Raw genomic sequence first — 25,345 nt, forward strand, 5'->3', positions numbered from 1 at the left:
GAGACAACACAGGCTGTGTGAAACACGTGGTTTGGAGAACAGGAGCCCTGGGCTAGGTTTCAGCCTGGCCAGGTGCTTTTGTGCAAATCGCACAATTGTAGTGACACTACTGGCCTCCCATATGGTAGACCTTGACCTGGACTCCACATGCAGACGGACCTGCTCCAGCCCTTAAAAACCAGTTTGGAGACCTGAATCGAAGCCAGAAGAGTTTAAGGGCTTAAGTCAACATACTGAGACTCCGCATCAAACCACACTCTTGCTTCTCCATCTCTGCCTTTATGACTGGGTTTAGATAACTGGGCTTCTGCTACATACCTCTTTTCCAGTGTCTGGGTGCCCGATGAGTAATGCCTGAAACTGGGTGTCTAGTCCACTTACCATGCCCCTTCTGGGGACTGCAGGAATGTTCCATAAACAACAAACTGAGGGCTCCAGCCTTTGGACTCTTTTTTCTTCTACTTGTCCTCCCACTTGGATTCTCCTGGGAGTTAGCAAAATCCATCAAGCAATAACTGCAAACATGATAGAAGAGAACAACTCCTTAATACTTTTTTTCCATTTCAAAACAAACTACTAAGACACTTTTACTTCAGTGAACGAGAGCAAGCAGGGGTGAGAAGTTTCTATTGCAAAAAAAAAAAAAATCAAACACTTATGACTTCAGAAATGTAAATTCCTAGTATCCTTGATAGATTTATATATCTAAGCAATGTTTTTAGATATTGTGCTAGGTTTGCCAAACAGATTTAAGCTCTCTATAGCAGTTGAGTGGCTAGGTGTCAGCCCTCACGAATCAAGAGTGCTTCTATAAATCATTTCACAGTAATTCGATGGGCCTTGCAGTGACAAATATGCTCTTTCCTGGAGAAATTAGCGAATATCTGAAAGGCTTATACATTTCCCCAAGATTAGTCAAAACACAAGCCTAGCTGTCACACCTTTCCCTCATTATCCTGTGGTTGTTTTCTTAAATGTTGTGCGTCTTCATAAATGAGTCACTCTTTCCAAGATCTGTCAAAAGTATCAGTGGTTGTAAGGCTGGGAAGCATACCAACCCTAGAAAGAAGTACAGAACTTTCAGTTATAGGCAAGAATGTAAAATGTCCAGAATTGCTAGCGTTTTATTGCTTTGCCAAATTTGCATTCTTACACCATCGAATCATTCCTTTTTAAGAATTCATTTTCCTATAGTTAAACCTAGGAGAGAGAAAAAGGTATTTATTTTGCATGATATATTCGTATAGTTACAAAATCTGGAGCCTGTATTTTTTACCATTTGAATAATGCTTCTGCTTGCCCATACATGTTGAAAGTGTTGTTTAACTTAAATATACAGATCAGACTTAGTTTAAGACTACCCTTTCACCTTGCTCTAGGCAATGAGAAAGATCAAAACTTCCTATATTTTTAAAGATGACCCCGTCTTTGTTTTTAACACTTCTCAGATCTCCTGTCTGTAGAAGCTCCTGCAAAGACTGCATTGTTTTTCTATTCTATAAATCCACTTCTTAAAAATAAGACTTGCATTGCCCATTTGGCATCCTAGAAGGTATAATTTACCTATGAGGATAGAGTCTTTATGATGATTTTTTTAAATCATAGCATTAAAAAAATAGATATTTTCAATAGAAAAAGTTGTCAGAATTGGTAGGTGAAGAAAGGTATTCATAATTGATATGTTATAATGATAAAACTGATTTAGAAAAATGAAAAAATTTATGTTATCAAATCTGCCTTGAAACACCCAAGTGACCCAAATATTTTATATATTTTATTTTTACTTTAAAGTGACCCTAATTTATTAATTCATTCATTTTTTTCTTAGGTTGCAATAGAATATAAAATAATTCTAATTTCACTTAGTTCATTAATTTATTAAAAATTAAGAATATGTATGCCAGGCGCAGTGGCTCATGCCTGTAATCCCAGCACTTTGAGAGGCAGAAATGGGTGGATTACCTGAAGTCAGGAGTTTGAGACCAGCCTGGCCAACATGGTGAAGACCTATCTCTACTAAAAATATAAAAATTAGCCAAGCACGGTGGCAGGCACTGTATTCCCAGCTACTCGGGAGGCTGAGGCAGGAGAATCACTTGAAACCGGGAGGCAGAGGTTGCAGTGAGCCAAGATCGTGCCACTGCACTCCAGCCTGGGCAACAAGAGCAAAACTCTGTCTCAAAAAAAAAAAAAGAAAAAAAGAATATGCAGGATGCCAGCCAGGGGTCAAGATGCAATGAATTGGGAAATGAAATCTCCCAGTCCACAAAATAAAAATAATATAAAAGTAAACATAACAAAGATGTTTGAACAGCTTAAATACTTACCAGGATAAGGACTGAAAAGCAGATCATTTTACTTTTTTGGGTTTCTATTCTCTCACCCATTAAACAAAGGAGCCAGTTAATTGAATGTAGAAAATTCTGGGACTAAAAGAAATATGTGCCAGTATTTCAAGTGAATTTAATGTGTACGAGCTTTCACATGCTTTGTTTGGCAAATTTCATCAGGAAAATATGCTCAAAGTTGAATTATGATTTCAGATATGGAGATAGACAATATCATAGACATAGTGAAAAACAGGAGGAAAAATATGGAGCTTGGCCATAAATAGGAGAGAATGCCTAAATGGAATGGATGGCCTGGGCAGGAGGGAGCCAGAGCAGAGAGCTGCAAAGTGAGATTGGGCTGAGTGCACTGCAAAGCTCAGATCAATCAATCAACAAGGATTTTATTCTACTCAGGTTACTGTATTTGTTAAGGGATTCTTAATGGGGTGCCTGAGATAACAAAGCCAAGGATTATAAACTGTGCTAAGTATAATAGATTGCAAAAATATCCTAGCATCTAGCTTTGTAAGACTAGCAAAGGAAGGACATCTATAACTAGAGAGTGCTTAGGAAATATTTTAAGAATGTTCTGAGGTTCCACTTAAACAATGGGTCTTGGCTGAGGTTTAGAAACAGCAGTTGCAGGCAGCAGGGGAATGGTAACCAAAATGGAGTTATTCTCTTTGAACAACCAACACTTGGGAAGGGGACTAAACTGTTGCAAAGAAGCACTTTGTCTGTACACCAAGGAAGAATCTTCACATGTTCTCAAAACATAAACAACACTTTGGTATAGTAAGATTTCCCACAAGACTCATTTCTCCCAGAGATAGAACAGTGAGGAAAACATGTGATGCTCTGGAGTGCTATGTCTCTTATGCAATGAGATCTTGGTCAATTCCAGTGCTTTGCCCTTTTTGCTTTGCCTGCCAGGAAGCTGGAAACAGAATTTAGATTTAAATCTAGGACATACACTAAAAGGTCTAACCTTGTCTTTTATGTTTAAATTACCGCTTTGTCTTTTACTCTTATCTTGAAAATTTTGCTGTATTTGTATCTGTCATTACATGCCACCTCATTCATTCATCTAGTTCAAAGATATTTATTGAGCACTTACTTTGTATAAGACACATCAAGTTCTTTTAAAGACAGACAGAATGTGACTCTGGACTGGCAGGCAGGAGACTTGAGCTTTAATATCAGCTCTGTTTCTGACTTGTGCTGTGTTTCGGTCTTAGGGCTTGATGTTTATACTCAGCATATAGTTCAGGCATTTTCCAGATGAACAAAGGCTCTGGGGCATATAGCTGGTTTTCCTAATAACTCACCCCATCTTCCTCTCTTTTGAGAATGGATTTTTCCCCCAAGTGTCTTTGATCCTACAGCTGCAGACATTCTGGCACCAGGGAGCCTTAAAGGTCAAGGATTGAAGACACACAGAGGTCAGTGAAATCAGGGGACATCTTAGTAACTGCTGAGAACCTGTGGGGGAGAGCACTAGGGCTTCCAAGATGAATGAATGATGTCATTGGTGGTATAAATAAGTGTGCACTTGCTAAGCTCTGACAGGAATCCAACAGGTGTGTTCTGGAACAGTGCAAACAGAAGAGACCCTTCAAAGAAAAACAGCCAGAAAACTGCTTCCTTTCACCTGTGAGGTCTTCTTTTTGATTGCAGGCTCCCAAAGATTGAGCACCATGGGGTACAAAGGCAAGTGTGTGCACTTGAGCCTGTTTTCTCATCTGTGCAATAGGGGAGTTGGATCCACTACTGTAATCTTCTAGCCCCTCTGACTCTAACTCTCTATGATTTTATGACTATCAATTTTCTTTTCAGCCTTCTGGCTCTACCACTCCATCCAGAGAGTTGCCCTTACCATCCTCTTCAAATACAATAAAAAACAGTATGCAAATAAAGACAGTGAAAACACTTGTATAATGGCAATTCTGAAGGACAGGATTGAGTCCTACTTAAGTATTATTGAGTTATATCAAAGACTTGCAAAGACTTGCTGGACAGCTGGATGTGGTTATTACTTCCCAAAATATATCTCTTCCTTCAGAGCATATCCAAATCCATAACAAACTATGTTTACACAATTCTGCTATGTATGCATATATGAACCCATATTCCCATATTGCTTAGCACAGTGATACGTATCTAATAAACGTGAGAGTATCTGAGTAACTTTCAAATCTAAGAAATATCTAACAAATATATTTATTTTACATCAGTAATTTATATGTAAAACAAATATCTGGGAGAATAAAGGCTCAAATACAGAGAAGGCACAATTCCTGCCCCAAAGAGTTTATTAATTTAGTGGAAGTGCATAAAAATGTAACCAGAATTGTGTAAAAAATACCTAGTAGGTTCAGTAGCATTTAAAATATGCACATATGAAATGCTACAAGCTTATTTACAGTGAATATTGGACACCACCCACGACGTTAAGTGCTGAGTATGCAAAAAGGTAGCAAATGGCCCTGCACTTGATAGCCCTGTAATCTTCAAAGTGATATACAGCTGTTCCTCAGTAAGGGGGCAGGATTGGGACCCCACATATACCAAAATCTGAAGATGCTCAAGTTCCTTATATAAAAGTAGTATTTGCGTATAACCTAGGTACATCCTCCTTTGTACTCTAAATCATCTATAGGTTACTTACAATACTTAATGCAATGTAACTGCAATGTAAATAGTTGTTATATTATTTCTGTCATTTTTAATTGTTGTATTTTTTTCATTTATTTTAAAAAATATTTTGATCTGTCGTTGATTGAATCCATGAAAGTGGAACCCCTGGATAGGGAGGGCCAAGTATTCATTCATTCCTTCAATCTCCAAACAAGTATTGAGCGCTTACTGTGTGGAAAATACTGTGATAGGCACTTTGCAGGACCAAGGCCTACTTAATACACAGTTCCTGTCTTCAAGGATTTTAAATTCGGTAGGAGTGAAGAAACAGACAGCAAAGCAGAATTGAAAAGATGTATCAGTAAAGAGCTATAGAGAACACTCTGAGGTTAGAGTAATTATGCCCTGGAATCAGGAAAGCCTTCACAATGGAGTGGCACTTGATCAAGACCTGCAAAGATTATAGCATTTTAATGGTGGAGACAAAGAGGAAACACATCTCAGAAAGAGAGGTCAGTGAGAATAAAAGCACAGAGGCATGAAAATTAATGCATGCCCTGGGAATAGCAAGCAGGCTGGTGTAGCTGGAGCGTGGAATCCAAAATGGATGGAGGAAATGAGGCCATGAAGTTAGGACGCAGCTGGCACATGAAGGGCTTCCAGTGCCTTACTAAACCTACTGATTTTATTCAGCTAACAGTAGGGAGCTAGTAGAGGTCCAAGAAGGCGAGAACAAATCAGAGGCTACATATTCTGTATCAAATATCAATACCTTCTGAAATCAATGACTGCTAAGAAACAAGTCAGGTGGAAACAATGGGTTCTTCTAAATTAGGAGACCAAGATTTAGGGGCAATATTGATACTCTTCACCTACCCAGCTCCAATCCATTCTTTATATTTCTAAGTGGACGTTCCTTCCACAGGGAAGCCTCCCCTTTACCTCAATTGAGCCAGATCTCTCTGCTGTGTACCCAGGGATCCCTGTACTTTTCCTTTGTGGCTTGTAGTAGATTTTATAATTGTATATTTGCCTGTGTTTGATTAATACATGTGTCCTGCATTGGACCATAAACTATGTGAGAGCAGAGATTATGTTTCTGCTTTGCCAGTCAATTTTTTGACAGGCTACCTGCTATGTCTATATGAAGTAAAATATTTGATAAATGAATGAATGAACGAATGAAATATAGGAGAGGCCACAGTGTGTTGGAGAATGATGATGACAGGTAATATCTGGAGCCTTATAAGTAGGTGTGGTGGTTTTAAAATGCGGATGTAAAATTCTTTGATGTTGTTCTCATCGAAAGTTCGAATTGATATTCTTTGCCTTTAAATCTGAGCAGCCTTGCAATGAATAGAGAGCAGCAAAAATGGTGTGTGACTTCTAAGGCTGCTATGTTGGAACCACGTGGTTCTTTTGGGGTGCTTGCTGTGGGAGAAGCCGGCTGCAATGTAACAGGTATGACCACCCTAAAACCTACAAGTCAGAGAGACCAGGATGCTAGAGAAGCCATGTACAGGCACTCCAGTTGACAGACTGAACTCAGCTCTGCCAAGAAAGGTGAGTGAAGTTGTCTTGAACTCTTTGGACCATCTCATCTGCCAGCTGAGATGACCTTAGCAATTGCCTCAAGAAGCAAAAAAATTGCCCAGCTGAGCCCTGCCTGAATATCAGACCCATAGAACTCATTTGTATGATAAAATGTTGTTTTATGCCAATAAGTTTGGGATAATTTGTTACATAGCAATAGTAGCTAAAATATCAGCAGAAGTCTCAATAGAATCCTCCCCAATAACCTGTAACAGATGAGGAAATTGAGATCCTGAGAGATTAGCTAATTTATCCAAGTTACTAATTTGGTAGCAGTAAAGCAACCAGTCTTCTGACCCCAGGCCATTGCCTTTTTCTCTCTAATGTATGATAATGCACTAAAAAATTTTCTGTATAATTATATGCCGAGTCTAAAGACCATCTCTTTATCAAGCCACATTTGTATCCCCATTGATACTTTTATTCTCATTGATAATTAAATGGATCAGTCAAACTAATTTACATATACACAAAAAGTGAACTGTGGCCTTAGATATGTGGAGTTTACAGACGCTGTAGATAATTTGGACATTTGAATGTAACTACCTCCCAATTAGAGGAAGAAACATCTTCAAGTATATAAAACACAGTAATATTTCTTATTAAATTTGTGCCATTCAAATACTTAACTTCCTAAGTTTTGAAGGCTGTCAGTTCCAAATTCACTGAAAGAACTTTTCTACTGAAAGAAAAATGCTGCCTCTATTAATATCAACTTTTTCCCCTTCAGAACACTTGCTTGCTAGTGATTTATTGTGGACAAGCTTCTTCCTGCTCCTTTTGAAAGTTAATTTTTTTTTTAATCATGCAAGTAGAGGATGAATGCCTCATCTCTTGCCCCAGGACAATTTAGTTAAGCTAATCTTCAGGAGAGAGTTTGGGTATTTACAATTCACAAATTGATGCTGCTTGTAACACAAAAGAGAAAAGGGTCTTGCTACTGTGTTTGATGTCAATTGGGAACTAATCCAAAAACAAATAAGGAAGACCAGTCCATGCAGCCTGTATGGGTAAAGATCCTTTTAGATCTTGGGACCTTGCAATTATATCATAAAGATGGAAATTTTTTCCTTTGAAAAGATCAAAGATATGATCCTTTTGTTTGTGGCAATGTCGTTATTTTTTTAAAGGCTGAGGAAAACAACAACTAAGTATCTCCATAACTGTATCCCAACGAAAACTGTGTACACTGATGATTCAAAAGTTAATGTTTACCTTATTGCAACATTTTTCCTATTCACATAGTGAAACCATTAATAATTTAAGGAAAGACAAATGTTCAATTCAATTCTATTCTGAATTTCCTTCTCACCATTGCGACTTCACAGATTTCAACAAATGTTAGTTCTTTAAAATCCCACCTGTGGTATAGAAGGATGTGTACATGGCTTTAAGTGATGTTATGTATTAGGACTCTTAGTTGCAAATAACAGAATACTAAACTCCAACTAATTTTAACAGAGGGGGTTGATTGGGTATCATAACAGAAAAGTACACACTCAGATCTTGCTTCAAGCCCAGCTAGAGGCAGGGATGTATGCATTTCTATCCAGACTCTGTCTCACTGGGCTGTTTTCCTCTGTGTCGGCCCCTTTCTCAGGCTGATTCAATGAATGTAAGGTAAGAGGACCACTGGCAGGTCTCATCTTAGATTCGGGCAGCTTCCAAACCCAGCCGCATTCTGGATCAGAAACAGTTCTGGGGCTGATTCTGTTTCGTCCATCTTGAGTCTCACACCCACCCCTGTGGAATTCTCTTAGGTACTAATGATGTGTCTCAGAACCTACCAAGAATTGTAGTTAGATTCTAGCATAATTTATTTTAATGAAAACACTTGCTCTAAAGAAAGTGTGCAAGATGGCATGCCAAGTTACATAGCTCAACTTTCCAGAAACTCTCTTAAGCTATTTTCCCATACTTAGCTTGCCTTTTCAATCCCAAATTTACCAAAAGTATAATCTATATTTACTTATTCCCCTCTCTTGCTGTAACCTTCCTGCCTTCTAATTTCACTTCTCTGTAAAATGGTTTTCACAAAGATCACTTGTCACCTCTCACAGGCATTCCACTGTCATCTTTTTGGTGTTCCTCCTATGTGTCCCCTTGGCAGCATTTGCCACTGTGAACCACTCCTTTTTTTTTTTTTTTTTTTCTTGAATCTCTCCTCCTGAATCTTGTGCTCTTTTCCTGTCTCAGACAGATTCTTCTTTGTTTTCTTTACTAGCTTTTATATGATCAGCATGGTCCCCAGATGTAGGTGTTCACCAAAGTTCCATCTTCAGCTTTTTTCTCTTTTTTATTTTTTATTATTTTTTTTGAGACAGAGTTTTGCTCTTGTTGCCCAGGCTGGAGTGCAATGGTGCGATGTCAGCTCACTGCAACTTCTGCCTCTCGGGTTCAAGTGATTCTCCTACCTCAGCCTCCTGAGAGCTGAAATTACAGACATGCACCACCACAGGCTAATTTTTTGTATTTTTAGTAGAGACAGGATTTCTCCATGTTGGTCAGGACGGTCTTGAACTCCCGACCTCAGGCAATCCGCCCACCTCAGCCTCCCAAAGTGCTGGGATTACAGGCGTGAGCCACCGCACCTGGCCAGCTTTTTTTTCTTCTAACTTTGTAATCTCTCTCATTGGGCAACTTCATCCAGTACCATGGCTTCAAAAGTCACCTATTGGATGTTGATTTTAGCATCTATGAGTCCAGTTTTGTTTCTGTTCTTAGGTGTTACACAGTAGTTTTTGAGGGTCTATTCTTTGTACTTCCATCATCTTAAACTCAGTGTTTTCAGAAGCAAACATTAATTTCCCCCGGGTGGTTCTTTGTGCCCTATGACATGCCACCATCATTCTTCCAGTCAACCAAGGCAGAAGAAAATGGAATAATTATCACTGTTTATTCTCATCTCATATCCAATTGGACCTCCAGAGGTGCAGCCTCCACTTTTTCATCCCCACTGCCACTGTCTAGTTTATACCTTCGTTCGCTCTCCTCTATTATAATAGAATTCCAATTTCTTATTTACTATATCTAAATCACCTTACTGAAAACACTTTTTAATACTCTAAAAATTATTTTTGCCATCACATGTTATAAATTCAAAATACTTAATGTTCAAGGCTTTCTAAGGTCATTTCCATGAGTCCATTTTAGGCACTCTGGTTGGGCCATACCACGCACCCTTCACATCTTTACTCATGTTAATCATTCCATTTCAACAGTGTTATTTTCTTCACCTGTCAATGCCCTACTCAACCTTTAACATCCACCTGGGGTAGACAACAGTGTTGTTCATCATTTTTTCTGGTGCTCCTCCTTCTATTTTATATTTTATTTTTATATTTTCGTGTTAGGATAATCTTTCCACAGTGGCGCTCCTCCTTCTAAACACATGGTGGATTGCACGCTTCTTCCCTTATTGTATCCAGCAGAGTTATGTGGCTTGCTTTGGTGAACAAATATAAGTGCAATTGACACACATCACTTCTGGGCAGAAGCTTTAAGATCTTGCATGAAACTGGCTATTTTTTCATTTTTCTCTGCTAGAAAGTCAGCAATACTCCACAGAATAGTTTCTCTGACAATCTAGAGTAAAGATGATATGGACCAGAGTCCCTTCCCAAACCATCATGACATGTAGCATGAGCAAGAAATGAACGTTGGTTGTGTTTGTGTAATAAAAAGTCTGGCTGGGCACAGTGGCTCATGCCTGTAATGCCAACGTTTTGGGAGGCTGGGGTGAGCAGATTGCTTTAACCCAAGAGTCTGAGACCAGCCTGGGCAATATGGCAAAACTCTGTCCCTACAAAAAATACAAAAATTAGCCATGCGTGATAGCATGTGCCTGTGGTCCCAGGTACTTGGGAGGCTCAGGCAGGAGGATCACTTCAGCCCACGAGGTTGAGGCTGCAGGGAACCATGATCATGCCACTGTACTCTGGCCTGGGAGACAGAGGGAGACCATGTCTCAAAATAAAATGAAATAAAATTAAAATAAAATAAATTAATAAAGATTAAAAAGTCTGAGTCCATGTCTTGATGTTGGACTGTGGATATTTTTAAAACCATGCCCTTCCTTCTTCCCTTCTGCCACACATCTGACCAAATTGATTACAAATCTTGGCGCTCCCTTCTTTGATAACAGTGGGTGGTTGAAACCCTACAAACACCTTTTTCCATGAAGGAACACTCACCCTGGCCCCACCCCAACCGCCTTAGGCCTGTCTCACTTTCTTGCTCTCTCCAGGCCATTTTCAGACCAGTGTGGGAGGCCTACCATATTCTCCCCAGAAAGTCTCACTATTCAATAAACCTTCTCATACCTTCTTGGAGTGTGTGTGGTGTCATCATTCTTGATACTGGAATCAAAGTTTGGGTGGTGGTCCATCCTACTTCTGAGAAATAGCCCCAATAACTTGTAATTTGGAAATGTCTGTTACTTTTGGAGCTGTAATGGCTGGGGTACTGAAAAAGTTTGATATCTTAATCTGTGTATTTATTACATTGGGTTGTTCAATTTGTGAAAATTAATTGATCTTTACACCTAGGATTTATGCATTTTTATGCATAAAGAAGTGCCCCCCGCACCTCTGGTTTTGCTTTCCATGGTTTCAGTTACCCACAGTACAGTACAATATGAAATTCTGAGACTCAGAACAAATGAAGGATCAGGTTCACATAATTTTTATAACAGTATATTGTTACAATTATTATATTTTATGATTAGTTATTGTTGTTAATCTCTTACTGTGCCTAATTTACAAATGAAACTTTATCATAGATATGTATGCATGAGAAAACATAGTCTATATAGAGTTTGGTACCATCTGCAGTTTCAGGCACCCACTGGGGTCTTGGAATATATCCCCTATGGATAAGGAGGGACTAATGTATGCTATACTCACTAAAAAGATTAATTTTAAAACTTTATTGGTACTATTCTTACATACTCTCAACTTTGTCTTCTTTATCACTATCTGAACGTATTTATTGAAATGAGGGTACTGTGTGAATACATATGTACATAACGGAATGGAGTTAGTAATAGAAGAACAAAACACTTTTTTTTTAACTTTTATTTTAGGTTTGGGGGTACATGTGAAGGTTTATTACATAAGTAAACTCATGTCACAGGGGTTTGTTGTACAGATTATTTCATGACCCAGGTATTAAGCCCAGTTTGCAATAGTTATCTTTTCTGCTCCTCTCCCTTCTCCCACCCTCCACCCTCAAGTAGACAACAGTGTCTGTTGTTTCCTTCTTTGTGTTCATAAGTTCTCATGATTTAGCTCCCACTCATAAGTGAGAACATGAGATATTTGGTTTTCTGTTCCTAGGTTAGTTTGCTTAGGAAAAGAGCCTCCAGATCCATCCATGTTCCCACAAAAGACATGATCTCTTTCTTTGTTATGGCTGTGTAGTATTCCAGTGTATATGTACCACATTGCCTTTATCCAGTCTGTCACTGATGGGCATTTAGGTTGATTCCATGTCTTTGCTATTGTGAATAGTGCTGCAATGAACATTTGTTGCATTTGTTCTTATGGTAGAATGATTTATATTCCTCTGAGTATACACCCAGTATTGGGATTGCTGAATCAAATGGTAGTTCTGTTTTCAGCTCTTTGAGGAATCACCACACTGCTTTCCACAATGGTTGAACTAATTTACATTACCACCAACAGTGTAAGTGTGTAAGTGTTCCCTTTTCTCCACAACCTCTCCGGCATCTGTCATCTTTTGACTTTTTAATAATAGCCATTCTGACTAGTGTGAGATGGTGTCTCACTGTGGTTTTAATTTGCATTTCTCTAATGATCAGTGATATTGAATTTTTTTTCATATGCTTGTTGGCTCCATGTATGTCTTCTTTTGAAAAGCAGACACTCTTTACAAAGCTAATTATGAAGCAAGACAGAATTATGTAAATGCTAAATAGAAACACAAATAATACCTCCTTGTAATTGCAGAAGGAAAATATCAGGTAAAGCTTCAGAGGGAAGATGACATTTTTTATATTGTATTAGTCAGACTAGGTGAGATTATGCTGTGCTCGTATGAACACTACCCTGATTTTTATTACCATTACCATTAGTAAGTTTTGCCTATCTTTGGACTTCATATAAATGAAACCTTACAGTAAGTATTCTTTTGTGTGTGGCTTTTCTCAAGCAGCATTACATTTATGCAATTCATCCATTTTGCTGCATATATCTGCAGTACATTCCTTTTCATTACTCCATTGTATACCATTGTCTGAATATGCCATAATTCATTTTGCCATTTTCCTGTTGATGAACAATTGGGTTGTTTCCAGTTTGGGGATAGTATGAATAATGCTGCTATGAACATGTTTTTTAAAAAAAAATTAATGCATTTCTATTAGCTATATATCTAGAAGTGAAATCATTTGGCATAGCATATATGTATGTTCTGGTTTAGGAAATACTGCCAAACTGTTCTCTAAAGCAATGGTACCAACTTACAATCTCACCAGAAGTGTAAGTTACTCTACATCCTTGCCATGCCTTGTTATTGTCGGTCATTTTAATATTAGCCATTCTGATGAGGATACAGTGAAATCACATTTATATTTCCCTGATGACTTTTAATATTTATTAGCTAATGGGTATCTTCTTTTATAACTTCCCTGCTAAGTCTTTTGCACATTTTCTACGGAAATGTCTTTTTCTTATTGACATATAGAAGTTCCTTAAATATTCTGGCTATGAGTCCTTTGTGGGTTCTATGCATTGCAAATATATCCTCCCATTTTGTGGCTTGCCTTTTAAATAGCTTAACGATGTCTTGAATGACAGAAACTTTTAATTTTGCTGAAGTTCAGCATGTCAATCTTTTCCTTTATTGTTAGTATTTTTTTGTATCCTGTTTAAAAAATATTTTTCAACTCCAAAGTTACCAACATAATTTCCTATGTTCTATAATTTTTATTGCTTTTCATTTCACATTTAGTTCTATAATCCACCTAGAATTACTTTTTTAGTATGGTGTGAGGTAGGGATCAAGGTTCATTTTTTACATATATATCTAATGTATATGCACATTGAAATTCAGTGTAATTTGATCCATTAAATAAATTAATTCCCAAATCTGAAATTCCCTGAGGTTATATTATTTTTTAGGTTTCTAAACCACTGACTGTAAGGTGGAATCCACCACTAAAAACCCCTCATGGTTTCCTGAAATAACTTTACTGGTAGAGGTGGGGATAGACCATTATGCATCGTTATTGCCACTGCTAAAGACTATCAGACTGAAATCTCCTCCCTAACCAGAAATTTCAAAATTTTGAGGAAATAATTTTTGTCAAGCAGAGATTCTCTCCACACAGCTACAGGAGCTGTGAATGTGCTGGGTAATCAGCACATCTCATAGTCTCACCCAAGGCCCATGGCGTAGTCCCTAGGTATTGCTGTTGGTTATTCAGGGCCCAAGACCTCTTTAGTTATAAGGTGATGGATCCTGCAAGGACTGGGCCCTTCCCTTCAAGGCAGTGAGTTCCCTTCTGGCCCAGGGTATGTCTAGAAATGTCATCCAGGAGCTAGATTCTGGAATTGGGGCCTCATGACTCTGACCAGTGCCCTATCCTACTGTGGCTGAGCTGGTATCCAAGATATAAGACAAAAGTTCTCTTTACTTTTTCCTTCTCTTCTCTTCCAGTGGAAAGAAGGGGTCTCTTTTGAGGCTGAGAGCTGTTTCACCTGGGGTTGGGGGAGTAGTGGTATGAGCACTTCCTTAGCTTCCCCATGTCTCAGTAAGTCATGTGCCCCCAAGTCCACTGGCTCTGAGCCTGTTCAGCACTAGGACTTGCAGTACTTGTAGCCTAGACTGTCTTTCAAATTTATTTAGGGCCCCAAAGCACTTCAGCCCATTGTGGCGAGGCTTGCTAAAACTCAAGTTCCAGCCACTGGGGTGGATGATTCCCCTCTGGCTAGGGCTGGTTTAAATACTCCCTCCATGGCCAGGCATCATCTGAGTTCAGACAGGTTTTGCTTTCCACTGTGACAGGACAGCACTGAATTCAATGCATAGTCTCATGATCACTGCAGTCTCCTCCTTTCAAGCACACAGGTTTATCCACGCCATGCAGCCATTAGAGGATGGGGTAGGGGTGGTATCAATGATTCAATAGGGTCTTTCCCACTCTCTTCAGTGCCTCTTTCAAACTTATGAAGTTAAAACCAAGTACTGTGAGTAATCACCTGATTTCTGGTAAGTCTTACAAAGGAGCTTTTTATAGCTGTTGAATTTGGTGTTTCTGGGAGGAGGGAAGGCAGGGAGATGATTGGTGGGGCCTTGTATTCCACGTTCTTGCTCTGCCCCTTTGTCCCCAAAAGCACACTTCAAAAAATGAATAACATCTTTAATGTTAAGGTTTTTCCAGAGATGGACGGAGTTAAATAAATAGGTAATAAACATGCCAGCTGTGAAATTAAAGAGAAATGTGTTCCGTGGTCACATTCTTGGATTATCATAGTGAGATTGCTTTGGGGTGTCACTTCCAAAATGAATTTTTCATTTGACTCTGTATACTCTATATCTCCTTGGGCAAAAAAAAAGTCTCTCTAATTTAATAAGCCTTTAATGATACAGTAGCAAAAGAAGGAAGAAGAATTATAGTTCATTAAAAATAAGTCAATATTAAGATTATAAAATCTTTTCAACTTTAATTGATATACTAAGAGGGACCAAAGGCCATTTTTCTAAAGACTCGGCTTTATGCAGACACAAGATGAATGTAGCTGTCATAAGAACTAAAGACAACACCTTTTACATTTTATTCTACATAAATTCTAGGGATTACTGTGAACTTATTTAGCTAAGGTAGGCAAAAAGCCTTTTCTCAGAGAGTGAAAAAGACTGACCACTTCAAATAAGAGAACTTACTTTTATTTTTTTCCTAGAAGTCACTTTTGAAAGATTTTATAGCTTACTTGATTTGATCCCCACCTCCCCACCAAAATATATCAGGATTACCAACACCTACTTGATGATGTTTCAAAGATGGGGCCAAGAATATCTGAGCTGTGGAGACCTTAATGGGTATGCAAATCTCTCTTCCTTCAAAAATGTGTCTTGATATATAGAGTAAAGTAAGGATAACAGTAACTATTCATTCAGCTTTTCCAGAGCCCCACCAAACAGGGGATTTCCTGAAAGTGTGGTTAAGGTTATTCTTGGCTAATGGACTTGAAAGGGGTGAGATTCCTTGGCCCTATTTGGCTTGTGGGACAAGAATTTAAATATTGTTTAGGGGCTTCATAGAATGCTTCCTCAATGATGTTTAAATTAGAGGCATTTAATCTTGTTCCAAACTGAAAACTGGATATATATGAGCAAAGGTAATAATTAACCTGGGTAAAAGTCCATTTATTAACAGCTCCCCTCCTCCATTTGCACCCCATCTCCCAAGAAAGAAACCAATAACACAAGACGACTTCTCAGAGTAAAACAGAATACCAAGATGGCTTTCTGTGATTGTGGGCAAAGAAGTGTCTATGATAAGTTTAGAGAGGAAAAAATCTAAGGCTCTAAGCCACTCACTGAGTTTAGCAGTGACAGGTCTGGAAGTTGGCATCTGAAAGCTGAGATCCAGTGAGAGCAGGCTACCTGCACCAACACCCTTCACCCCCCCACCCGCAGGCTGGCCCTACCCCCTTCTCTCAATGCATAAAATTATCGCAAGTAAAATTGAAGTCTTATTGCCTAAAAACTATTTAGTGAGAGAGAGCTTTATTGTTAGCTTTTAAATTGATGTTTCAAGTACTTGGCTACTGTGGTGAAAAAGTCCTGTATAGTTTTGTATGCACCTCTATACCACAAAACGATTTTTTTCATGCACTAAGTTACTTAACACTTCTTTAATTAATTTTATTTTGTTAAAGTATCTTCTAATCTCTTCAGGACTAAAAATCACAAACCAAACACTTCTACTATCCTGCAAAACAGTGGCTAATGGGTAGCCCTAGAATTATATTTGCCTTCAAAATTAGAAAGGAAATATGGATAAAATTTTTCACTCAAGACTTGTGAAGCATTAATACTGAATACTGGAGCACTACAAGTAACATACTATTAAATTTCAGGCAAGCCACTTAACCTCTCTGCCCCTTTCTCCATCTGGAAATTCAGGAGATAAGTAGCCCACATCAACAATACTGTTTCAAAGACAAACTGGTACAAGATTGGAAAGCACTTTACAAATATTAAGTGCTCTGTAATTACTTCTTGTTGTGACAAACTCTATTTTCAGTCCTGTCCAGGAAACAACAAAGAAATACCCCCTGACTTCTAATCTGAATTGAACAGTACAATCTGGACAAAAATACAGCAGGAAGGGAAATTAGTCTTAAGTAGATCTTTGGCTACTGTGAAAATTGCACTTCTAGGGAGAAATTTGAAGAAAGAAATTTTGCTGTATTGAAAGGGGTTATGAAATCACAAATAATGCTACACCGGTAACTGATTCTTTTCTTTCTTTTTATGCAGCCCAACACATATCTCCTCAAAAATTCTAACTTGAAATGGATACTACAGCTAGGGTAGATATTTTGTTTAAGAAATTTAAGGCATTGCTACAAGAACAGAGGTAGAATTATCCTCTGTTTCTATCCTGAAGTTTCACAAATTTGAACCTTGAAGGAGTTTAGTTCACAAATAAAATTTTCTTGCTTATGAAGGTTGTTAAACTGACAAGTTATTTAGCCAAAAAGGTAGCCTTGATAAAACATTATATTCTCAACTGTTTAATTAACCAACTAATCAACAAATGTTTATTGACCACCTACCACTATGTGTAAGCTCTTATGTGCGATACAATTTAAAAAAAGAAAAAAAGAAAGATAATAGTTCTTGCTTTTAAGAGTTCTGAATCTAATTGGACAGATAAGACATATACACGAGACGAGATAAGTGGCACCACCAGGCTGTCATTGATATGGGCCAAATGGCTAGTTCAGACTGTAAGTGGGAGACCAAGGGGACAAACAGCTCTGGGCTAGGGTGGTCAGGGAAGGCTGAACAGGCAGGATAAGCACAGAATCTTGGTGGACTGGAGCAAGCAGTGTGGCAGAGTGGGGAATGGAATGGTAAATAGGTGTTTAAGAGTAGGAGAAATGTTTGCGAGAAGAAGAGAACGAATTTGAAGATGGCTGGGTGAAGCAATGAAAATCAAAGTATAGGCAAACTGTACCCTTTCTCTGTCTCTGTCTCTGTCTCTCTCTCTCTTTCTCTCTCTCTCCCTCTCTCTCTCTCTCTCTCCCTCTCTCTCTCTCTCTCACACACACACACACAGTGCGTGTGTGCGTGAGAGAAAATGTGCAGAGGTAAACGTGCCACAAGTTTAACCTTTAAATATTAAACAAATTTCTGTTTTCATTGTTTTTCCTCCCTCATCTGCCTCTGCCTCCTTCCTTCTCTCCTTCCTTTCTTTCTTCCCTTTCTTCCTCCCTCCCTCCCTTTTCTACTCCCTTTCTCTCTCTCCCTCTCTTCCTTCCTTCTTTCCTTTAGCCCTGGTCTACTTAGTAATTGGAATACCTGTCACTTTCAACAGTCCTTGGAAGCAAAAACTCAGAAATTCTTGTGACTGCTTCTGAAAAATTCCAGAGCTTCTAGGTCTCCAGATTCCAGAATCCTGTAAGAAAGGAGCTCAAGAGCTCAAGAAGCCACTTAGTTTAGCTCCTCTGAAAGAAGTTTGATATCGGACCCCTGCAACAATTTAACAGCTTTCTGGGCCGCTCCCAATATAGCTTTGATGCTATTAGAAGAAAACAAGTCTGGGAAATCTTCAACTTACTCTATTCAGAAATTAGATCTAAATCTCTCAGATCGTGATTGATTTTTTGCCATTTGTTAAATGTGTTATTACACATCAATGAAGTATTTTGGTAAAATGCTGACAGCCTCATGTTGAAGACCTAATTTCAAATTCAAGAGCAGGCTGCAGGTCAGCAGAAACTAGCTGCATACATTGCAGTGTCTTCCCCAGTGCTATCTGAGGGACATCAAGGGAGAACAGGAGAGGAGAGAAAAGGGAAGGAAGGAAGAGAACGCCTTTCATTAAGGACTCGCATAGGAAATTACCCAAAATGTAAGTTGAGGTGCTAGAGAGTTCGTGTTGACTCTTTTAGATTCTTGATGTGTTATATTCACAAATTGCAGCCGTGTCAACTTGCTGGGCATTGATGTAAGGGGAACCGTAGGGAACAGACACACACATGCACACCAGTTACCACCAACATACATTACACATACAGAAGATTCCAATTTAGAAAACGAAGGAACTAACATTCATTTCTAGAATAACAGAAAACTATAATTCGCTGAACAATAGGGCAGTCATTTTTATAATCATTTTGTTGTAATAATCGTGTTCTTCAATGTAAGCATTTTTCATAAACTATATCTTTTGCTTCCCAAACAAAGCATTTCAATCATCAAAGTAGGTCATTGTGGCTTTGAGGACAATTTACAAATTGGCTCGACTCTGGAGAAAACTTTTGAAATGTACAGAAGCCTTTAAAATTGAACTTTAACTATTTGGATTTGTGGCATTTGGAAAAGTGGTCTATAAAAAAATCTGGAATTAGGCCCCATCATATCCATAATCTTTGGGTAAAACTAAGGACATTATTATAAATTGACATTTCTTTCTATGAATTTACTGGAATTAATGAGCAGTTTTTATTCTCTTAGAAAAATTCAACACACAGCTATACATTAAACTAAAATAGAAGAATCAAGATTGTTGCATTAGATCAAGCAGTAATTTTATTTTAAAAACCTAATAAAAAACAATTTGCTCTGAAGAACTTTTGCTGTTATGTTACTTTTGAAGAATAAAAATAGTCATCATACTAATTTCTGTATCAATATTTTCTTCAAGGTGCTTATTTGCCCTAGTATACTCATTTTCTTGCTGCAAGAGATTGAGGTTGAGGTTCTCCATACATCTAGAGTTGATCCTCTCTCTCTGTCTCCTCTCTCTCTCTCCCCCTCTCCAGCTCTGTCTCCCCTCCCCCTTTCTCTCTTGGCGATTCTCCTGAAATGCCTAAAGCAAAAGGGGGTTATTGATGTCTTCCAGGACTTTAATTGCAAGAACAGCTTTATCTCCTAGGCAGACAGATACTACACAAATGTTTGGTTTGCTGCATATCACACAGTTAACAAGGTTCTTATAGGTTCAAGGAAAATAGATTGCAAGACTTTGCAAGGAGGACTTAACATTCTGGAAAACAAATGAACAGATAATTCTGAAGAAACTGAAATTTTAAAAAATAACCAGTAGTTAGACAGAATCCTACAAAAAGAGATAGTTTTTTTTAAAAAGATGAGAATAAATGTAAAAGACAACGAAAGAGGTTTTGCTTTTTTAATTCTTAATCAATAAGAACAACTATTCTTAGAAAATGATCTGTGCATTGTAATTGCCCTTCTTTCTGATCTAACAATCCAATCTTTTTATTCCAAATTGTTTAAACTATAGGAAAACCTGATGACAATAGCTCTTTCATCAGACTTGCATGTTTCAGTTGAATGCTAAGTATATCTTTCAACTAAGATTTAAACATGCAGTTCATCTGGAAGCTGGGTGGGTATCTCTTCCACGCTCTTTCCTTGCACTGCCACCAGGAAAAGAGATAATGAAGTGTCTTCATATGCTCATTGTGAGCATGTGTCCAGACTGCTTTTACTGACTTACCAATGGGCTTTATTTGTGCATAAGTTACAAGACTCTGACATTTACGACTCTCCAGGCAAATGAGAGCAAAAAGAAGAGGTTCTCAATCTTAAAGCTGTTTACCAGCTGCTGGAAAATGTCGGCTTTGGGCACCCACAGTCCATACAAAATTTGAAGGTATTAGCACTGTCCCTTCTTGTGTCAGACCGTAAAACGCAAAAGCTGCACAATAGCTGCAATATATTGCCAAACTAAATTAACACATGAGGAAGAAACTACTGTACTTCTGTGAGAAATGGAGTCTTGAAAGGCCAGTTCTTTGCTCAGATCCCACGAGTTAAAAGTGCTGAAAAGCAGGCATTGTGGTTATGGTTCCCCGCCATGTGATGTTTGTTGGATTCTCACTGGATATCCTAAAACACTTAAGCCTAAAGGGTTTAGGATGTCTACAGAGGCCGTAATTTGGAGACAACAACTTTATCTTTGTGGGAGATACAGGGTACAATACAAATGTTTGCTGAGTTCCTTCTCTCTTCCTTGACAAGGAGCCTATTAAACAGTTCTCAAGCAAATTTTATGGGAAAGTAAATGATTTCATGGAGAAGAATTCTCATGGCTTAGCATGCTAAAGCTAGAGGCTTCAGTCAGGTGACACTCCAGGTTTATAGGGAATTGAAGGCAAGTTGGAACGTAGTTCATCAGATGTCAATAAGGTATGAGAAGTATACTTGGATGTGGGGCTTGAAGGAAGATGCCAAGAAATTGCAGACATGGGAATGGTCACAAAGGTAGAGAGATAAACATGCCAGGTGAATGTAGAAGGTGAGAGGAGAGGTCACAGGGTACCTAGAAAGAGATTTTCTAATCCAAAGAATATTCTTCAGGTTGGAGAAATTTCTCTTATATTAAAGAGACTACTTGGGCCATAAGTGTTTAGGATGGATAGCCAGAATAATAGAATTTTCAAACTGCTAGGAATGTGACATATTTATAAAGCATACATATTTATAAACCATCCTACCTCTGCTTTTGTTCTTCCAGGGCCTTCCTATTGTGTTTCAAATGAAATCCATGGTTTGGCCTTCCTTATACCTCCACAGCCCTGCAGCATGTGGCCTTTCAGGCTTTGCCTCAGCCCGCTCTCCCTGGGGCCCCTCCCCTGTTAGTCCTCAGGCTGACCTGTCTCACCAGCCTCGGTGCCCCTGGCCATCATGCAGCTTCAGCCTAATGTTCTTTCTTCACCTTTCACTGGACTCACCATCACTGTGTTTGTGTTTAGTCTACTTCCGCTACACAGTGAGTTCCATAAGGTCAAAAACCATGTCTCTCTCATTCTCCATTTTGCCATCAAGATGTATCATAACACCTGTCCTCTGGTAGTTGCTACACAAATACTTGTTCAACAGAAGAATACAAATGAGGTCACTGGGGTCAAAACAGGTAGAGTAATTTCCTCAAACTCTCCCAAATCATTAATAGCAGAACTAGGCTAAGCACTCAAGTTTCCCAAGAAATTCTGATTTCTAAGTGTGGTTAGAATACGCTCAGGTAAGAGTTTTCATTGACATTTCTGCAGTTAGCATTTATGCTTTTGGAGAGATTTGGGAGGAGAAGCTTTTTTTTTTTTTTTTTTCAGGAGACTGGTGAACCCAATTGCTGTATGGGCAACAGGAGGGTAAACTGGGTTGTATATATTGTTATCCTTTCTCCTCGGCTGTGTTCCACCTCCCAAATCCTCTTTAGGGTTTTCATCCTGTCTGCTCTTGTCCAGAGCTACTCCTTGAATCCTATGCTCACTGGTCCTCACTCTCTGGTTTTTCTTCTTTTCTTATTGTTAGCACATGCCCTTCTCTGCCCTTTGGAATGTCCTATCTATGCATCAAGTTAATTACTTTGGGGTAGAATTGCAGCTTTTAATTTCCAGTGCTTATTTGTGGGAAGGGCGAGGGGAAGCAAGACAGAAGGAAGGGACAAGGTGGTTAAATAGCATTCTGTTGTCAGCCTAGGTATGAAGCCAGCCCTTTATTAGATGTTATCTTGGCTCTGCCTGTGTTAGAGAGAGATAATTTATTTACTTTTTTGTTAATATTTTAAAAGGAAATTTCGATACTGGTTTTGTGACTCCCCAGAGAATCTTAGTAGCACAAAGGGTGTTACAAAATTCTAAAGTCTCAAGAAGCAAAACCACTTAAACTAATAAACATGTCATATAATGCTTTGTGGGGCCTGGGGAAGGGTAATATCATGAAATCAAGCAATGATCAGCTTTTAAAACTCCCAAAAGGACAATCATCACAGACTGAGTAATTTGTTGTTGGTGTTAGTTTTGTTTTGTTTTCTTAGTTTCATCTTTCCTCCATAATTATCCTGTTTGTGCTCATAAATGCTTTTGCGGGAATAATATTTACCAATAATACCTACTTTTTACTGAATGCCTACTATGTGCCAGGCACTTTACTTTGTCTCAAATCCTTATCATAACCTTAATAGGTAGATATGGTTATTCATATTTCAAATGAGAAAATTAACACCCAAAGAAGTTATGTAAGTTGCTCAAGATCACATAACAAGTAAGGACTGTCAGACCACCCAAGCCTGTACCTACCTTCAGTAGCTGTGCCCCAGGGTGGCTGGAGATCAATACCTATTGGGCCCAAATACACAATCTAAGAAAAGTCTTGAGTTTGTTATGTAAAGCCTGCTTCAAAATAATTCACTTGATCTTCTCATCTCTCTTCCAACAAATTTGCCACCTTGGAGTTCATTCTACGTAAAAATTCTACACATGAAAGTACTTTGCAATATGTCATGTTATATGCAAACAAAATTAAGTAAATTTGAACTTGAACCATTGGATCAGAGTCATATCAGGGCCAGCAGATTAAATTTTTAAAACAGCAAACAGCCTTTTTGCTTATTTTCTCAAGCTCTCCATATATCTATGATGCTCTTATTTGGTGTTATCTACCCAATTGTGAACTGCACTAAGACATGGGGTAGGCTGGGCATGGTGGCTCATACCTGTAATTCCAGCATTTGGGGAGGCCAAGGTGGGAGGATCACTTGAGCCCAGGAGTTTGAGACCAGCCTGGGCAATATAATGGACCTCGGCTCTGCAAATAATAATTAAAAAAAAAAATTAGCTGGGACTGGTGGCACATGCCTGTGGTCCTAGCTACTAGGGAGGCTGAGGCAGGAAGATCACTTGAATCTGGGAGGTCGAAGCTGCAGTGAGCTATGATTGCACCACTGTACTCCAGCCTGGGCGACAGAGTAAGACTCTGTCTCAATAACAATGACAACAACAACAAAAAGATATGAGGTACATATTTGATCTTTCAGAAAGTATCAGGCTCTTGGGGAGCCCGCAACCATAGAACTTCTTTGTTTAATATAAACACAGACAGAAACTCAAATAAATGTGTCTAATTTACGTTCATGTTTCTATCATTCCATTGCTGGCAGTGATAGCCAGAAACTGAGGACCCTGAAGTCACCTTTGATACAGAATCCCTCTCCCAGTGTCCTCTCTACCCCTCTGGCCCCCTCAGAGTGAGCTTCAACATTCCTCACAACCAAAAAGCACAACAAAGCCGGGCACGGTGGCTCACACCTGTAATCCCAGCACTTTGGGAGGGCGAGGCGGGTGGATCACCTGAGGTCAGGAGTTCGAGACCAGCCTAGCCAACATGGCAAAACCCCATCTCTACCAAAAATACAAAAATTAGCTGAGCATGATGGTGCATGCCTGTAATCCCAGCTACTTAGGAGGGTGAGGAAGGAGAATCACTTGAACCAGGGAGGTGGAGGTTGCAGTGAGCCGAGATCACACCACTGCCCTCCAGCCTGGGCAACAGAACAAGAGTCTGTCACAAAAAACAGACAAACAAACAAACAAAAAACAAATCCCATGCCTCTTGGAATTTAGGCAATGTATGATTAGGCAAGTATTAAAAGTTATTTTAAAGGCTAAGTAATAGTATTTGGTGATATTTATGGTCAACTAAAAAAAGGGCAGAAAGCAAAATTTTCTCTCTGCTATTGTGTCAGAAGAGTATTTTAGAAATATTAAAGGTTTCCCCAGTGTTTCGTTTTCTGCCTTGACCCTAACCTCCATTCAAACACCAGATTTGACCTTCATCTCAGGAAGAATTCAGGATGGCAACAAGCACCAAAAAGGAGTCTTTTCAGATTTCTACGTTTTTTAAGTCTAGCTCCTTAGGAGAACAGAAAGGACTCAAACTAGAAAAAGATTGGAAAAGGAGAGTTGGAGAAGCAGAGAGGGCAGTGGCGCCATTAGGTACCTGAGAGATGGGCCTGCGCTTTACTCCACAGGCTGAGCTTGGGAAAGGAGGCAAGACCCTGAGAAGAAATGGCGGCACGAAAAGTGTTGGGGAGGATGCAGAGTTCCCAGTCCCGGCATGCTGTAGGCGTTGAAAAATGATCTCCTCACACCCCAAAATAGCACAGAGGAGGCCCTGAAACCAGATGGGGCCACGTGGGTGGAAACAAGGGGGTTCTCTTCAGTGGCTGGCACTAAACAGCACCCAAGGAACAATCAGGATGAAGGTCTCAGCCGATGCAGCTGTGGCTAGATGACGGTGAGGATTTGATGCAACTCAGGGAAAAGGTGGGGAGGCTTGGCAAGAATGGAATTTGAAACAGAAACCAATGTATGGAGTCAGAGAAAAGTAAAGAAAAGTAGGTATTTTGCTTTTCTGCATTTAAGGACTAAATTTTATACCTCCTAAACCTGTGATTGAAACAAGAGGTGAAGAGTGACATAAAAAAACGAGGAAAACTTGTCTGGATTTTTCTGAACCTCCACTTCTTTGAAAGAAGAATAATTAAAATGTTTAGAACCCAGCATTTGTATGTGCATAAGAAATAATGGACTACTATCTAATATATTAAAGTAATTATTTGTTGAGGTCATTCGATTGTAAATTTTTCTTTCATTTTTATTTTCCACGTTTATGGAGATTTTTGTTGTTGTTCCTGCTGTTTTAAGAAATAAGATGAAGAGAAAGGACAGAGGTAAAAAGGAAGTAAGGAAAGAAAAAAGATGGTAAGAAAAAAGGACTTT

The 25,345-nt window shown here is 38.9% G+C and overlaps 1 long non-coding RNA gene across 1 annotated transcript; it reads right to left on the reverse strand.

Moving 5' to 3' along the window:
- Window positions 1–470: 470 nt before the first annotated feature.
- On the reverse strand, window positions 471–24,853 carry LOC129032371 (uncharacterized). Its single transcript, XR_008501349.1, has 3 exons — window positions 24,564–24,853; window positions 23,281–23,372; window positions 471–515 (listed from the first exon to the last, which is right to left on the reverse strand). It is a non-coding gene; the product is annotated as an uncharacterized LOC129032371 (long non-coding RNA).
- Between the last annotated feature and the right edge of the window lie 492 nt (window positions 24,854–25,345).

The sequence above is a fragment of the Pongo pygmaeus genome, chromosome 2 (genome assembly GCF_028885625.2).
Source record: "Pongo pygmaeus isolate AG05252 chromosome 2, NHGRI_mPonPyg2-v2.0_pri, whole genome shotgun sequence".
Taxonomy (NCBI): Eukaryota; Metazoa; Chordata; class Mammalia; order Primates; family Hominidae; genus Pongo; species Pongo pygmaeus.